Here is a 17,444-nt window from a genome sequence, read left to right as displayed (position 1 = left end):
AGACAGTAGCTATTAGGCCAGAGTAAGAGTTAAGACAGTAGCTATGAGGCCAGAGTAAGAGTTAAGACAGTATCTATGAGGCCAGAGTAAGAGTTAAGACAGTAACTATGAGGCCAGAGTAAGAGTTAAGACAGTAGCTATTAGGCCAGAGTAGGAGTTAAGACAGTAGCTATGAGGCCAGAGTAAGAGTTAAGACAGTAGCTATGAGGCCAGAGTAAGAGTTAAAACAGTAGCTATGAGGCCAGAGTAAGAGTTAAGACAGTAGCTATGAGGCCAGAGTAAGAGTCCAAGACCTTAACCATTAGGCCAGAGTAAGAGTTAAGACAGTAGCTATGAGGCCAGAGTAAGAGTTAAGATAGTGGCTATGAGGCCAGAGTAAGAGTTAAGACAGTAGCTATGAGGCCAGAGTAAGAGTTAAGACAGTAGCTATTAAGCCAGAGTAAGAGTTAAGACTGTAGCTATGAAGCCAGAGTAAGAGTTAAGACAGTAGCTATTAGGCCAGAGTAAGAGTCCAAGACCTTAACCATTAGGCCAGAGTAAGAGTTAAGACAGTAGCTATTAGGCCAGAGTAAGAGTTCAAGACCTTAACCATTAGGCCAGAGTAAGAGTTAAGACAGTAGCTATGAGGCCAGAGTAAGAGTTAAGACAGTAGCTATGAGGCCAGAGTAAGAGTTAAGACAGTAGCTATGAGGCCAGAGTAAGAGTCCAAGACCTTAACCATTAGGACAGAGTAAGAGTTAGGACAGTAGCTATGAGGCCAGAGTAAGAGTTAAGACAGTAGCTATTAGGCCAGAGTAAGAGTTAAGACAGTAGCTATGAAGCCAGAGTAAGAGTTAAGACAGTAGCTATGAGGCCAGAGTAAGAGTTAAGACAGTAGCTATGAGGCCAGAGTAAGAGTCCAAGACCTTAACCATTAGGCCAGAGTAAGAGTTAAGACAGTAGCTATGAGGCCAGAGTAAGAGTTAAGCCAGTAGTTATTAGGCCAGAGTAAGAGTTAAGACAGTAGCTATGAGGCCAGAGTAAGAGTTAAGACAGTAGCTATGAGGCCAGAGTAAGAGTTAATACAGTAGCTATTAGGCCAGAGTAAGAGTTAAGACAGTAGCTATGAGGCCAGAGTAAGAGTTAAGAGAGTAGCTATGAGGCCAGAGTAAGAGTTAAGACAGTAGCTATTAGGCCAGAGTAAGAGTTCAAGACCTTAACCATTAGGCCAGAGTAAGAGTTAAGACAGTAGCTATTAGGCCAGAGTAAGAGTTCAAGACCTTAACCATTAGGCCAGAGTAAGAGTTAAGACAGTAGCTATGAGGCCAGAGTAAGAGTTAAGAGAGTAGCTATGAGGCCAGAGTAAGAGTTAAGACAGTAGCTATGAGGCCAGAGTAATAGTCCAAGACCTTAACCATTAGGCCAGAGTAAGAGTTAAGACAGTAGCTATGAGGCCAGAGTAAGAGTTAAGACAGTAGCTATTAGGCCAGAGTAAGAGTTAAGACAGTAGCTATGAAGCCAGAGTAAGAGTTAAGACAGTAGCTATGAGGCCAAAGTAAGAGTTAAGACAGTAGCTATGAGGCCAGAGTAAGAGTCCAAGACCTTAACCATTAGGCCAGAGTAAGAGTTAAGACAGTAGATATGAGGCCAGAGTAAGAGTTAAGACAGTAGCTATTAGGCCAGAGTAAGAGTTAAGACAGTAGCTATGAGGCCAGAGTAAGAGTTAAGACAGTAGCTATGAGGCCAGAGTAAGAGTTAAGACAGTAGCTATTAGGCCAGAGTACGAGTTAAGACAGTAGCTATGAGGCCAGAGTAAGAGTTAAGACAGTAGCTATGAGGCCAGAGTAAGAGTCCAAGACCTCAACCATTAGGCCAGAGTAAGAGTTAAGACAGTAGCTATAAGGCCAGAGTAAGAGTCCAAGACCTTAACCATTAGGCCAGAGTAAGAGTTAAGACAGTAGCTATGAGGCCAGAGTAAGAGTTAAGACAGTAGCTATGAGGCCAGAGTAAGAGTCCAAGACCTTAACCATTAGGCCAGAGTAAAAGTTAAGACAGCAGCTATTAGGCCAGAGTAAGAGTTAAGACAGTAGCTATAAGGCCAGAGTAAGAGTCCAAGACCTTAACCCTTAGGCCAGAGTAAGAGTTAAGACAGTAGCTATGAGGCCAGAGTAAGAGTTCAAGACCTTAACCATTAGGCCAGAGTAAGAGTTAAGACAGTAGCTATGAGGCCAGAGTAAGGGTTAACACAGTAGCTATGAGGCCAGAGTAAGAGTTAAGACAGTAGCTATTAGGCCAGAGTAAGAGTTAAGACAGTAGCTATTAAGCCAGAGTAAGAGTTAAGACAGTAGCTATTAGGCCAGAGTAAGAGTTAAGACAGTAGCTATGAGGCCAGAGTAAGAGTCCAAGACCTTAACCATTAGGCCAGAGTAAGAGTTAAGACAGTATCAATGAGGCCAGAGTAAGAGTTAAGACAGTAGCTATGAGGCCAGAGTAAGAGTTAAGACAGTAGCTATGAGGCCAGAGTAAGAATTAAGACAGTAGCTATGAGGCCAGAGTAAGAGTCCAAGACCTTAAACATTAGGCCAGAGTAAGAGTTAAGACAGTATCAATGAGGCCAGAGTAAGAGTTAAGACAGTAGCTATGAGGCCAGAGTAAGAGGTAAGACAGTAGCTATGAGGCCAGAGTAAGAGTTAAGACAGTAGCTATTAGGCCAGCGTAAGAGTCCAATACCTTAACCATTAGGCCAGAGTAAGAGTTAAGACAGTAGCTATTAGGCCAGAGTAAGAGTTAAGACAGTAGCTATGAGGCCAGAGTTAGAGTTAAGACAGTAGCTATGAGGCCAGAGTAAGAGTCCAATACCTTAACCATTAGGCCAGAGTAAGAGTAAAGACAGTAGCTATTAGGCCAGAGTAAGAGTTAAGACAGTAGCTATGAGGTCAGAGTAAGAGTCCAAGACCTTAACCATTAGGCCAGAGTAAGAGTTAAGACAGTAGCTATGAGGCCAGAGTAAGAGTTAAGACAGTAGCTATGAGGCCAAAGTAAGAGTTAAGACAGTAGCCATGAGGCCAGAGTAAGAGTTAAGACAGTAGCTATTAGGCCAGAGTAAGTGTTAAGACAGTAGCTATGAGGCCAGAGTAAGAGTTAAGACAGTAGCTATGAGGCCAGAGTAAGAGTCCAAGACCTTAACCATTAGGCCAGAGTAAGAGTTAAGACAGTAGCTATTAGGCCAAAGTAAGAGTTAAGACAGTAGGTATGAGGCCAGAGTAAGAGTCCAAGACCTTAACCATTAGGCCAGAGTAAGAGCTAAGACAGTAGCTATGAGGCCAGAGAAAGAGTTAAGACAGTAGCTATGAGGCCAGAGTAAGAGTTAAGACAGTAGCTATTAGGCCAGAGTAAGAGTTAAGACAGTAGCTATGAGGCCAGAGTAAGAGTCCAAGACCTTAACCATTAGGCCAGAGTAAGAGTTAAAACAGTAGCTATGAGGCCAGAGTAAGAGTTAAGGCAGTAGCTATGAGGCCAGAGTAAGAGTCCAAGACCTTAACCATTAGGCCAGAGTAAGAGTTAAGACAGTAGCTATGAGGCCAGAGTAAGAGTCCAAGACCTTAACCATTAGGCCAGAGTAAGAGTTAAGACAGTAGCTATTAGGCCAGAGTAAGAGTTAAGACAGTAGCTATGAGGCCAGAGTAAGAGTTAAGACAGTAGCTATGAGGCCAGAGTAAGAGTTAAGACAGTAACTATGAGGCCAGAGTAAGAGTTAAGACAGTAGCTATTAGGCCAGAGTAGGAGTTAAGACAGTAGCTATGAGGCCAGAGTAAGAGTTGAGACAGTAGCTATGAGGCCAGAGTAAGAGTTAAAACAGTAGCTATGAGGCCAGAGTAAGAGTTAAGACAGTAGCTATGAGGCCAGAGTAAGAGTCCAAGACCTTAACCATTAGGCCAGAGTAAGAGTTAAGACAGTAGCTATGAGGCCAGAGTAAGAGTTAAGACAGTAGCTATGAGGCCAGAGTAAGAGTTAAGACAGTAGCTATTAAGCCAGAGTAAGAGTTAAGACTGTAGCTATGAGGCCAGAGTAAGAGTTAAGACAGTAGCTATTAGGCCAGAGTAAGAGTCCAAGACCTTAACCATTAGGCCAGAGTAAGAGTTAAGACAGTAGCTATGAGGCCAGAGTAAGAGTTCAGACAGTAGCTATTAGGCCAGAGTAAGAGTTAAGACAGTGGCTATGAAGCCAGAGTAAGAGTTAAGACAGTAGCTATGAGGCGAGAGTAAGAGTTAAGACAGTAGCTATGAGGCCAGAGTAAGAGTCCAAGACCTTAACCATTAGGCCAGAGTAAGAGTTAAGACAGTAGCTATGAGGCCAGAGTAAGAGTTAAGACAGTAGATATTAGGCCAGAGTAAGAGTTAAGACAGTAGCTATGAGGCCAGAGTAAGAGTTAAGACAGTAGCTATGAGGCCAGAGTAAGAGTTAAGACAGTAGCTATTAGGCCAGAGTAAGAGTTAAGACAGTAGCTATGAGGCCAGAGTAAGAGTTAAGACAGTAGCTATGAGGCCAGAGTAAGAGTCCAAGACCTCAACCATTAGGCCAGAGTAAGAGTTAAGACAGTAGCTATGAGGCCAGAGTTAGAGTTAAGATAGTAGCTATGAGGCCAGAGTAAGAGTTAAGACAGTAGCTATGAGGCCAGAGTAAGAGTCAAGACAGTAGCTATTAGGCCAGAGTAAGAGTTAAGACAGTAGCTATGAGGCCAGAGTAAGAGTCCAAGACCTTAACCATTAGGCCAGAGTAAGAGTTAAAACAGTAGCTATGAGACCAGAGTAAGAGTTAAGGCAGTAGCTATGAGGCCAGAGTAAGAGTCCAAGACCTTAACCATTAGGCCAGAGTAAGAGATAAGACAGTAGCTATGAGGCCAGAGTAAGAGTCCAAGACCTAAACCATTAGGCCAGAGTAAGAGTTAAGACAGTAGCTATTAGGCCAGAGTAAGAGTTAAGACAGTAGCTATGAGGCCAGAGTAAGAGTTAAGACAGTATCTATGAGGCCAGAGTAAGAGTTAAGACAGTAACTATGAGGCCAGAGTAAGAGTTAAGACAGTAGCTATTAGGCCAGAGTAGGAGTTAAGACAGTAGCTATGAGGCCAGAGTAAGAGTTAAGACAGTAGCTATGAGGCCAGAGTAAGAGTTAAAACAGTAGCTATGAGGCCAGAGTAAGAGTTAAGACAGTAGCTATGAGGCCAGAGTAAGAGTCCAAGACCTTAACCATTAGGCCAGAGTAAGAGTTAAGACAGTAGCTATGAGGCCAGAGTAAGAGTTAAGATAGTGGCTATGAGGCCAGAGTAAGAGTTAAGACAGTAGCTATGAGGCCAGAGTAAGAGTTAAGACAGTAGCTATTAAGCCAGAGTAAGAGTTAAGACTGTAGCTATGAAGCCAGAGTAAGAGTTAAGACAGTAGCTATTAGGCCAGAGTAAGAGTCCAAGACCTTAACCATTAGGCCAGAGTAAGAGTTAAGACAGTAGCTATTAGGCCAGAGTAAGAGTTCAAGACCTTAACCATTAGGCCAGAGTAAGAGTTAAGACAGTAGCTATGAGGCCAGAGTAAGAGTTAAGACAGTAGCTATGAGGCCAGAGTAAGAGTTAAGACAGTAGCTATGAGGCCAGAGTAAGAGTCCAAGACCTTAACCATTAGGACAGAGTAAGAGTTAGGACAGTAGCTATGAGGCCAGAGTAAGAGTTAAGACAGTAGCTATTAGGCCAGAGTAAGAGTTAAGACAGTAGCTATGAAGCCAGAGTAAGAGTTAAGACAGTAGCTATGAGGCCAGAGTAAGAGTTAAGACAGTAGCTATGAGGCCAGAGTAAGAGTCCAAGACCTTAACCATTAGGCCAGAGTAAGAGTTAAGACAGTAGCTATGAGGCCAGAGTAAGAGTTAAGCCAGTAGTTATTAGGCCAGAGTAAGAGTTAAGACAGTAGCTATGAGGCCAGAGTAAGAGTTAAGACAGTAGCTATGAGGCCAGAGTAAGAGTTAATACAGTAGCTATTAGGCCAGAGTAAGAGTTAAGACAGTAGCTATGAGGCCAGAGTAAGAGTTAAGAGAGTAGCTATGAGGCCAGAGTAAGAGTCCAAGACCTCAACCATTAGGCCAGAGTAAGAGTTAAGACAGTAGCTATGAGGCCAGAGTAAGAGTTAAGATAGTAGCTATGAGGCCAGAGTAAGAGTTAAGACAGTAGCTATGAGGCCAGAGTAAGAGTTAAGACAGTAGCTATTAAGCCAGAGTAAGAGTTAAGACAGTAGCTATGAGGCCAGAGTAAGAGTTAAGACAGTAGCTATTAGGCCAGAGTAAGAGTTCAAGACCTTAACCATTAGGCCAGAGTAAGAGTTAAGACAGTAGCTATTAGGCCAGAGTAAGAGTTCAAGACCTTAACCATTAGGCCAGAGTAAGAGTTAAGACAGTAGCTATGAGGCCAGAGTAAGAGTTAAGAGAGTAGCTATGAGGCCAGAGTAAGAGTTAAGACAGTAGCTATGAGGCCAGAGTAATAGTCCAAGACCTTAACCATTAGGCCAGAGTAAGAGTTAAGACAGTAGCTATGAGGCCAGAGTAAGAGTTAAGACAGTAGCTATTAGGCCAGAGTAAGAGTTAAGACAGTAGCTATGAAGCCAGAGTAAGAGTTAAGACAGTAGCTATGAGGCCAAAGTAAGAGTTAAGACAGTAGCTATGAGGCCAGAGTAAGAGTCCAAGACCTTAACCATTAGGCCAGAGTAAGAGTTAAGACAGTAGATATGAGGCCAGAGTAAGAGTTAAGACAGTAGCTATTAGGCCAGAGTAAGAGTTAAGACAGTAGCTATGAGGCCAGAGTAAGAGTTAAGACAGTAGCTATGAGGCCAGAGTAAGAGTTAAGACAGTAGCTATTAGGCCAGAGTACGAGTTAAGACAGTAGCTATGAGGCCAGAGTAAGAGTTAAGACAGTAGCTATGAGGCCAGAGTAAGAGTCCAAGACCTCAACCATTAGGCCAGAGTAAGAGTTAAGACAGTAGCTATAAGGCCAGAGTAAGAGTCCAAGACCTTAACCATTAGGCCAGAGTAAGAGTTAAGACAGTAGCTATGAGGCCAGAGTAAGAGTTAAGACAGTAGCTATGAGGCCAGAGTAAGAGTCCAAGACCTTAACCATTAGGCCAGAGTAAAAGTTAAGACAGCAGCTATTAGGCCAGAGTAAGAGTTAAGACAGTAGCTATAAGGCCAGAGTAAGAGTCCAAGACCTTAACCCTTAGGCCAGAGTAAGAGTTAAGACAGTAGCTATGAGGCCAGAGTAAGAGTTCAAGACCTTAACCATTAGGCCAGAGTAAGAGTTAAGACAGTAGCTATGAGGCCAGAGTAAGGGTTAACACAGTAGCTATGAGGCCAGAGTAAGAGTTAAGACAGTAGCTATTAGGCCAGAGTAAGAGTTAAGACAGTAGCTATTAAGCCAGAGTAAGAGTTAAGACAGTAGCTATTAGGCCAGAGTAAGAGTTAAGACAGTAGCTATGAGGCCAGAGTAAGAGTCCAAGACCTTAACCATTAGGCCAGAGTAAGAGTTAAGACAGTATCAATGAGGCCAGAGTAAGAGTTAAGACAGTAGCTATGAGGCCAGAGTAAGAGTTAAGACAGTAGCTATGAGGCCAGAGTAAGAATTAAGACAGTAGCTATGAGGCCAGAGTAAGAGTCCAAGACCTTAAACATTAGGCCAGAGTAAGAGTTAAGACAGTATCAATGAGGCCAGAGTAAGAGTTAAGACAGTAGCTATGAGGCCAGAGTAAGAGGTAAGACAGTAGCTATGAGGCCAGAGTAAGAGTTAAGACAGTAGCTATTAGGCCAGCGTAAGAGTCCAATACCTTAACCATTAGGCCAGAGTAAGAGTTAAGACAGTAGCTATTAGGCCAGAGTAAGAGTTAAGACAGTAGCTATGAGGCCAGAGTTAGAGTTAAGACAGTAGCTATGAGGCCAGAGTAAGAGTCCAATACCTTAACCATTAGGCCAGAGTAAGAGTAAAGACAGTAGCTATTAGGCCAGAGTAAGAGTTAAGACAGTAGCTATGAGGTCAGAGTAAGAGTCCAAGACCTTAACCATTAGGCCAGAGTAAGAGTTAAGACAGTAGCTATGAGGCCAGAGTAAGAGTTAAGACAGTAGCTATGAGGCCAAAGTAAGAGTTAAGACAGTAGCCATGAGGCCAGAGTAAGAGTTAAGACAGTAGCTATTAGGCCAGAGTAAGTGTTAAGACAGTAGCTATGAGGCCAGAGTAAGAGTTAAGACAGTAGCTATGAGGCCAGAGTAAGAGTCCAAGACCTTAACCATTAGGCCAGAGTAAGAGTTAAGACAGTAGCTATTAGGCCAAAGTAAGAGTTAAGACAGTAGGTATGAGGCCAGAGTAAGAGTCCAAGACCTTAACCATTAGGCCAGAGTAAGAGCTAAGACAGTAGCTATGAGGCCAGAGAAAGAGTTAAGACAGTAGCTATGAGGCCAGAGTAAGAGTTAAGACAGTAGCTATTAGGCCAGAGTAAGAGTTAAGACAGTAGCTATGAGGCCAGAGTAAGAGTCCAAGACCTTAACCATTAGGCCAGAGTAAGAGTTAAAACAGTAGCTATGAGGCCAGAGTAAGAGTTAAGGCAGTAGCTATGAGGCCAGAGTAAGAGTCCAAGACCTTAACCATTAGGCCAGAGTAAGAGTTAAGACAGTAGCTATGAGGCCAGAGTAAGAGTCCAAGACCTTAACCATTAGGCCAGAGTAAGAGTTAAGACAGTAGCTATTAGGCCAGAGTAAGAGTTAAGACAGTAGCTATGAGGCCAGAGTAAGAGTTAAGACAGTAGCTATGAGGCCAGAGTAAGAGTTAAGACAGTAACTATGAGGCCAGAGTAAGAGTTAAGACAGTAGCTATTAGGCCAGAGTAGGAGTTAAGACAGTAGCTATGAGGCCAGAGTAAGAGTTGAGACAGTAGCTATGAGGCCAGAGTAAGAGTTAAAACAGTAGCTATGAGGCCAGAGTAAGAGTTAAGACAGTAGCTATGAGGCCAGAGTAAGAGTCCAAGACCTTAACCATTAGGCCAGAGTAAGAGTTAAGACAGTAGCTATGAGGCCAGAGTAAGAGTTAAGACAGTAGCTATGAGGCCAGAGTAAGAGTTAAGACAGTAGCTATTAAGCCAGAGTAAGAGTTAAGACTGTAGCTATGAGGCCAGAGTAAGAGTTAAGACAGTAGCTATTAGGCCAGAGTAAGAGTCCAAGACCTTAACCATTAGGCCAGAGTAAGAGTTAAGACAGTAGCTATGAGGCCAGAGTAAGAGTTCAGACAGTAGCTATTAGGCCAGAGTAAGAGTTAAGACAGTGGCTATGAAGCCAGAGTAAGAGTTAAGACAGTAGCTATGAGGCGAGAGTAAGAGTTAAGACAGTAGCTATGAGGCCAGAGTAAGAGTCCAAGACCTTAACCATTAGGCCAGAGTAAGAGTTAAGACAGTAGCTATGAGGCCAGAGTAAGAGTTAAGACAGTAGATATTAGGCCAGAGTAAGAGTTAAGACAGTAGCTATGAGGCCAGAGTAAGAGTTAAGACAGTAGCTATGAGGCCAGAGTAAGAGTTAAGACAGTAGCTATTAGGCCAGAGTAAGAGTTAAGACAGTAGCTATGAGGCCAGAGTAAGAGTTAAGACAGTAGCTATGAGGCCAGAGTAAGAGTCCAAGACCTCAACCATTAGGCCAGAGTAAGAGTTAAGACAGTAGCTATGAGGCCAGAGTTAGAGTTAAGATAGTAGCTATGAGGCCAGAGTAAGAGTTAAGACAGTAGCTATGAGGCCAGAGTAAGAGTCCAAGACCTTAACCATTAGGCCAGAGTAAGAGTTAAGACAGTAGCTATGAGGCCAGAGTAAGAGTTAAGACAGTAGCTATGAAGCCAGAGTAAGAGTTAAGACAGTAGCTATGAGGCCAGAGTAAGAGTTAAGACAGTAGCTATTAGGCCAGAGTAAGAGTTAAGACAGTAGCTATGAGGCCAGAGTAAGAGTTAAGACAGTAGCAATGAGGCCAGAGTAAGAGTTAAGACAGTAGCTATTAGGCCAGAGTAAGAGTTAAGACAGTAGCTATGAGGCCAGAGTAAGAGTTAAGACAGTAGCTATGAGGCCAGAGTAAGAGTCCAAGACCTCAACCATTAGGCCAGAGTAAGAGTTAAGACAGTAGCTATGAGGCCAGAGTAAGAGTCCAAGACCTTAACCATTAGGCCAGAGTAAGAGTTAAGACAGTAGCTATGAGGCCAGAGTAAGAGTTAAGACAGTAGCTATGAGGCCAGAGTAAGAGTCCAAGACCTTAACCATTAGTCTAGAGTAAGAGTTAAGACAGCAGCTATTAGGCCAGAGTAAGAGTTAAGACAGTAGCTATTAGGCCAGAGTAAGAGTTAAGACAGTAGCTATGAGGCCAGAGTAATAGTTAAGACAGTAGCTATGAGGCCAGAGTAAGAGTCTAAGACCTTAACCATTAGGCCAGAGTAAGAGTTAAGACAGTAGCTATTAGGCCAAAGTAAGAGTTAAGACAGTAGCTATGAGGCCAGAGTAAGAGTCCAAGACCTTAACCATTAGGCCAGAGTAAGAGCTAAGACAGTAGCTATGAGGCCAGAGTAAGAGTTAAGACAGTAGCTATTAGGCCAGAGTAAGAGTTAAGACAGTAGCTATGAGGCCAGAGTAAGAGTCCAAGACCTTAACCATTAGGCCAGAGTAAGAGCTAAGACAGTAGCTATGAGGCCAGAGCAAGAGTTAAGACAGTAGCTATGAGGCCAGAGTAAGAGTTAAGACAGTAGCTATGAGGCCAGAGTAAGAGTCCAAGACCTTAACCATTAGGCCAGAGTAAGAGTTAAAACAGTAGCTATGAGGCCAGCGTAAGAGTTAAGACAGTAGCTATGAGGCCAGAGTAAGAGTTCAAGACCTTAACCATTAGGCCAGAGTAAGAGTTAAGACAGTAGCTATGAGGCCAGAGTAAGAGTTAAGTCAGTAGCTATTAGGCCAGAGTAAGAGTTAAGACAGTAGCTATGAGGCCAGAGTAAGAGTTAAGACAGTAGCTATGAGGCCAGAGTAAGAGTTAAGACAGTAGCTATTAGGCCAGAGTAAGTGTTAAGACAGTAGCTATGAGGCCAGAGTAAGAGTTAAGACAGTAGCTATGAGGCCAGAGTAAGAGTCCAAGACCTTAACCATTAGGCCAGAGTAAGAGTTAAGACAGTAGCTATTAGGCCAAAGTAGGAGTTAAGACAGTAGGTATGAGGCCAGAGTAAGAGTCCAAGACCTTAACCATTAGGCCAGAGTAAGAGCTAAGACAGTAGCTATGAGGCCAGAGAAAGAGTTAAGACAGTAGCTATGAGGCCAGAGTAAGAGTTAAGACAGTAGCTATTAGGCCAGAGTAAGAGTTAAGACAGTAGCTATGAGGCCAGAGTAAGAGTCCAAGACCTTAACCATTAGGCCAGAGTAAGAGTTAAAACAGTAGCTATGAGGCCAGAGTAAGAGTTAAGGCAGTAGCTATGAGGCCAGAGTAAGAGTCCAAGACCTTAAACATTAGGCCAGAGTAAGAGTTAAGACAGTATCAATGAGGCCAGAGTAAGAGTTAAGACAGTAGCTATGAGGCCAGAGTAAGAGGTAAGACAGTAGCTATGAGGCCAGAGTAAGAGTTAAGACAGTAGCTATTAGGCCAGCGTAAGAGTCCAATACCTTAACCATTAGGCCAGAGTAAGAGTTAAGACAGTAGCTATTAGGCCAGAGTAAGAGTTAAGACAGTAGCTATGAGGCCAGAGTTAGAGTTAAGACAGTAGCTATGAGGCCAGAGTAAGAGTCCAATACCTTAACCATTAGGCCAGAGTAAGAGTAAAGACAGTAGCTATTAGGCCAGAGTAAGAGTTAAGACAGTAGCTATGAGGTCAGAGTAAGAGTCCAAGACCTTAACCATTAGGCCAGAGTAAGAGTTAAGACAGTAGCTATGAGGCCAGAGTAAGAGTTAAGACAGTAGCTATGAGGCCAAAGTAAGAGTTAAGACAGTAGCCATGAGGCCAGAGTAAGAGTTAAGACAGTAGCTATTAGGCCAGAGTAAGTGTTAAGACAGTAGCTATGAGGCCAGAGTAAGAGTTAAGACAGTAGCTATGAGGCCAGAGTAAGAGTCCAAGACCTTAACCATTAGGCCAGAGTAAGAGTTAAGACAGTAGCTATTAGGCCAAAGTAAGAGTTAAGACAGTAGGTATGAGGCCAGAGTAAGAGTCCAAGACCTTAACCATTAGGCCAGAGTAAGAGCTAAGACAGTAGCTATGAGGCCAGAGAAAGAGTTAAGACAGTAGCTATGAGGCCAGAGTAAGAGTTAAGACAGTAGCTATTAGGCCAGAGTAAGAGTTAAGACAGTAGCTATGAGGCCAGAGTAAGAGTCCAAGACCTTAACCATTAGGCCAGAGTAAGAGTTAAAACAGTAGCTATGAGGCCAGAGTAAGAGTTAAGGCAGTAGCTATGAGGCCAGAGTAAGAGTCCAAGACCTTAACCATTAGGCCAGAGTAAGAGTTAAGACAGTAGCTATGAGGCCAGAGTAAGAGTCCAAGACCTTAACCATTAGGCCAGAGTAAGAGTTAAGACAGTAGCTATTAGGCCAGAGTAAGAGTTAAGACAGTAGCTATGAGGCCAGAGTAAGAGTTAAGACAGTAGCTATGAGGCCAGAGTAAGAGTTAAGACAGTAACTATGAGGCCAGAGTAAGAGTTAAGACAGTAGCTATTAGGCCAGAGTAGGAGTTAAGACAGTAGCTATGAGGCCAGAGTAAGAGTTAAGACAGTAGCTATGAGGCCAGAGTAAGAGTTAAAACAGTAGCTATGAGGCCAGAGTAAGAGTTAAGACAGTAGCTATGAGGCCAGAGTAAGAGTCCAAGACCTTAACCATTAGGCCAGAGTAAGAGTTAAGACAGTAGCTATGAGGCCAGAGTAAGAGTTAAGACAGTAGCTATGAGGCCAGAGTAAGAGTTAAGACAGTAGCTATTAAGCCAGAGTAAGAGTTAAGACTGTAGCTATGAGGCCAGAGTAAGAGTTAAGACAGTAGCTATTAGGCCAGAGTAAGAGTCCAAGACCTTAACCATTAGGCCAGAGTAAGAGTTAAGACAGTAGCTATGAGGCCAGAGTAAGAGTTCAGACAGTAGCTATTAGGCCAGAGTAAGAGTTAAGACAGTGGCTATGAAGCCAGAGTAAGAGTTAAGACAGTAGCTATGAGGCGAGAGTAAGAGTTAAGACAGTAGCTATGAGGCCAGAGTAAGAGTCCAAGACCTTAACCATTAGGCCAGAGTAAGAGTTAAGACAGTAGCTATGAGGCCAGAGTAAGAGTTAAGACAGTAGATATTAGGCCAGAGTAAGAGTTAAGACAGTAGCTATGAGGCCAGAGTAAGAGTTAAGACAGTAGCTATGAGGCCAGAGTAAGAGTTAAGACAGTAGCTATTAGGCCAGAGTAAGAGTTAAGACAGTAGCTATGAGGCCAGAGTAAGAGTTAAGACAGTAGCTATGAGGCCAGAGTAAGAGTCCAAGACCTCAACCATTAGGCCAGAGTAAGAGTTAAGACAGTAGCTATGAGGCCAGAGTTAGAGTTAAGATAGTAGCTATGAGGCCAGAGTAAGAGTTAAGACAGTAGCTATGAGGCCAGAGTAAGAGTCCAAGACCTTAACCATTAGGCCAGAGTAAGAGTTAAGACAGTAGCTATGAGGCCAGAGTAAGAGTTAAGACAGTAGCTATGAAGCCAGAGTAAGAGTTAAGACAGTAGCTATGAGGCCAGAGTAAGAGTTAAGACAGTAGCTATTAGGCCAGAGTAAGAGTTAAGACAGTAGCTATGAGGCCAGAGTAAGAGTTAAGACAGTAGCAATGAGGCCAGAGTAAGAGTTAAGACAGTAGCTATTAGGCCAGAGTAAGAGTTAAGACAGTAGCTATGAGGCCAGAGTAAGAGTTAAGACAGTAGCTATGAGGCCAGAGTAAGAGTCCAAGACCTCAACCATTAGGCCAGAGTAAGAGTTAAGACAGTAGCTATGAGGCCAGAGTAAGAGTCCAAGACCTTAACCATTAGGCCAGAGTAAGAGTTAAGACAGTAGCTATGAGGCCAGAGTAAGAGTTAAGACAGTAGCTATGAGGCCAGAGTAAGAGTCCAAGACCTTAACCATTAGTCTAGAGTAAGAGTTAAGACAGCAGCTATTAGGCCAGAGTAAGAGTTAAGACAGTAGCTATTAGGCCAGAGTAAGAGTTAAGACAGTAGCTATGAGGCCAGAGTAATAGTTAAGACAGTAGCTATGAGGCCAGAGTAAGAGTCTAAGACCTTAACCATTAGGCCAGAGTAAGAGTTAAGACAGTAGCTATTAGGCCAAAGTAAGAGTTAAGACAGTAGCTATGAGGCCAGAGTAAGAGTCCAAGACCTTAACCATTAGGCCAGAGTAAGAGCTAAGACAGTAGCTATGAGGCCAGAGTAAGAGTTAAGACAGTAGCTATTAGGCCAGAGTAAGAGTTAAGACAGTAGCTATGAGGCCAGAGTAAGAGTCCAAGACCTTAACCATTAGGCCAGAGTAAGAGCTAAGACAGTAGCTATGAGGCCAGAGCAAGAGTTAAGACAGTAGCTATGAGGCCAGAGTAAGAGTTAAGACAGTAGCTATGAGGCCAGAGTAAGAGTCCAAGACCTTAACCATTAGGCCAGAGTAAGAGTTAAAACAGTAGCTATGAGGCCAGCGTAAGAGTTAAGACAGTAGCTATGAGGCCAGAGTAAGAGTTCAAGACCTTAACCATTAGGCCAGAGTAAGAGTTAAGACAGTAGCTATGAGGCCAGAGTAAGAGTTAAGTCAGTAGCTATTAGGCCAGAGTAAGAGTTAAGACAGTAGCTATGAGGCCAGAGTAAGAGTTAAGACAGTAGCTATGAGGCCAGAGTAAGAGTTAAGACAGTAGCTATTAGGCCAGAGTAAGTGTTAAGACAGTAGCTATGAGGCCAGAGTAAGAGTTAAGACAGTAGCTATGAGGCCAGAGTAAGAGTCCAAGACCTTAACCATTAGGCCAGAGTAAGAGTTAAGACAGTAGCTATTAGGCCAAAGTAAGAGTTAAGACAGTAGGTATGAGGCCAGAGTAAGAGTCCAAGACCTTAACCATTAGGCCAGAGTAAGAGCTAAGACAGTAGCTATGAGGCCAGAGAAAGAGTTAAGACAGTAGCTATGAGGCCAGAGTAAGAGTTAAGACAGTAGCTATTAGGCCAGAGTAAGAGTTAAGACAGTAGCTATGAGGCCAGAGTAAGAGTCCAAGACCTTAACCATTAGGCCAGAGTAAGAGTTAAAACAGTAGCTATGAGGCCAGAGTAAGAGTTAAGGCAGTAGCTATGAGGCCAGAGTAAGAGTCCAAGACCTTAACCATTAGGCCAGAGTAAGAGTTAAGACAGTAGCTATGAGGCCAGAGTAAGAGTCCAAGACCTTAACCATTAGGCCAGAGTAAGAGTTAAGACAGTAGCTATTAGGCCAGAGTAAGAGTTAAGACAGTAGCTATGAGGCCAGAGTAAGAGTTAAGACAGTAGCTATGAGGCCAGAGTAAGAGTTAAGACAGTAACTATGAGGCCAGAGTAAGAGTTAAGACAGTAGCTATTAGGCCAGAGTAGGAGTTAAGACAGTAGCTATGAGGCCAGAGTAAGAGTTAAGACAGTAGCTATGAGGCCAGAGTAAGAGTTAAAACAGTAGCTATGAGGCCAGAGTAAGAGTTAAGACAGTAGCTATGAGGCCAGAGTAAGAGTCCAAGACCTTAACCATTAGGCCAGAGTAAGAGTTAAGACAGTAGCTATGAGGCCAGAGTAAGAGTTAAGACAGTAGCTATGAGGCCAGAGTAAGAGTTAAGACAGTAGCTATTAAGCCAGAGTAAGAGTTAAGACTGTAGCTATGAGGCCAGAGTAAGAGTTAAGACAGTAGCTATTAGGCCAGAGTAAGAGTCCAAGACCTTAACCATTAGGCCAGAGTAAGAGTTAAGACAGTAGCTATGAGGCCAGAGTAAGAGTTCAGACAGTAGCTATTAGGCCAGAGTAAGAGTTAAGACAGTGGCTATGAAGCCAGAGTAAGAGTTAAGACAGTAGCTATGAGGCGAGAGTAAGAGTTAAGACAGTAGCTATGAGGCCAGAGTAAGAGTCCAAGACCTTAACCATTAGGCCAGAGTAAGAGTTAAGACAGTAGCTATGAGGCCAGAGTAAGAGTTAAGACAGTAGATATTAGGCCAGAGTAAGAGTTAAGACAGTAGCTATGAGGCCAGAGTAAGAGTTAAGACAGTAGCTATGAGGCCAGAGTAAGAGTTAAGACAGTAGCTATGAGGCCAGAGTAAGAGTTAAGACAGTAGCTATGAGGCCAGAGTAAGAGTCCAAGACCTCAACCATTAGGCCAGAGTAAGAGTTAAGACAGTAGCTATGAGGCCAGAGTAAGAGTTAAGATAGTAGCTATGAGGCCAGAGTAAGAGTTAAGACAGTAGCTATGAGGCCAGAGTAAGAGTCCAAGACCTTAACCATTAGGCCAGAGTAAGAGTTAAGACAGTAGCTATGAGGCCAGAGTAAGAGTTAAGACAGTAGCTATGAAGCCAGAGTAAGAGTTAAGACAGTAGCTATGAGGCCAGAGTAAGAGTTAAGACAGTAGCTATTAGGCCAGAGTAAGAGTTAAGACAGTAGCTATGAGGCCAGAGTAAGAGTTAAGACAGTAGCAATGAGGCCAGAGTAAGAGTTAAGACAGTAGCTATTAGGCCAGAGTAAGAGTTAAGACAGTAGCTATGAGGCCAGAGTAAGAGTTAAGACAGTAGCTATGAGGCCAGAGTAAGAGTCCAAGACCTCAACCATTAGGCCAGAGTAAGAGTTAAGACAGTAGCTATGAGGCCAGAGTAAGAGTCCAAGACCTTAACCATTAGGCCAGAGTAAGAGTTAAGACAGTAGCTATGAGGCCAGAGTAAGAGTTAAGACAGTAGCTATGAGGCCAGAGTAAGAGTCCAAGACCTTAACCATTAGTCTAGAGTAAGAGTTAAGACAGCAGCTATTAGGCCAGAGTAAGAGTTAAGACAGTAGCTATTAGGCCAGAGTAAGAGTTAAGACAGTAGCTATGAGGCCAGAGTAATAGTTAAGACAGTAGCTATGAGGCCAGAGTAAGAGTCTAAGACCTTAACCATTAGGCCAGAGTAAGAGTTAAGACAGTAGCTATTAGGCCAAAGTAAGAGTTAAGACAGTAGCTATGAGGCCAGAGTAAGAGTCCAAGACCTTAACCATTAGGCCAGAGTAAGAGCTAAGACAGTAGCTATGAGGCCAGAGTAAGAGTTAAGACAGTAGCTATTAGGCCAGAGTAAGAGTTAAGACAGTAGCTATGAGGCCAGAGTAAGAGTCCAAGACCTTAACCATTAGGCCAGAGTAAGAGCTAAGACAGTAGCTATGAGGCCAGAGCAAGAGTTAAGACAGTAGCTATGAGGCCAGAGTAAGAGTTAAGACAGTAGCTATGAGGCCAGA

The sequence above is a fragment of the Triturus cristatus genome, chromosome 11, assembly GCF_964204655.1.
Source record: "Triturus cristatus chromosome 11, aTriCri1.1, whole genome shotgun sequence".
Classification (NCBI taxonomy): Eukaryota; Metazoa; Chordata; class Amphibia; order Caudata; family Salamandridae; genus Triturus; species Triturus cristatus.
The sequence above is the reverse complement of the archived record's forward strand: the minus strand, read 5'-3'. Positions refer to the sequence as shown.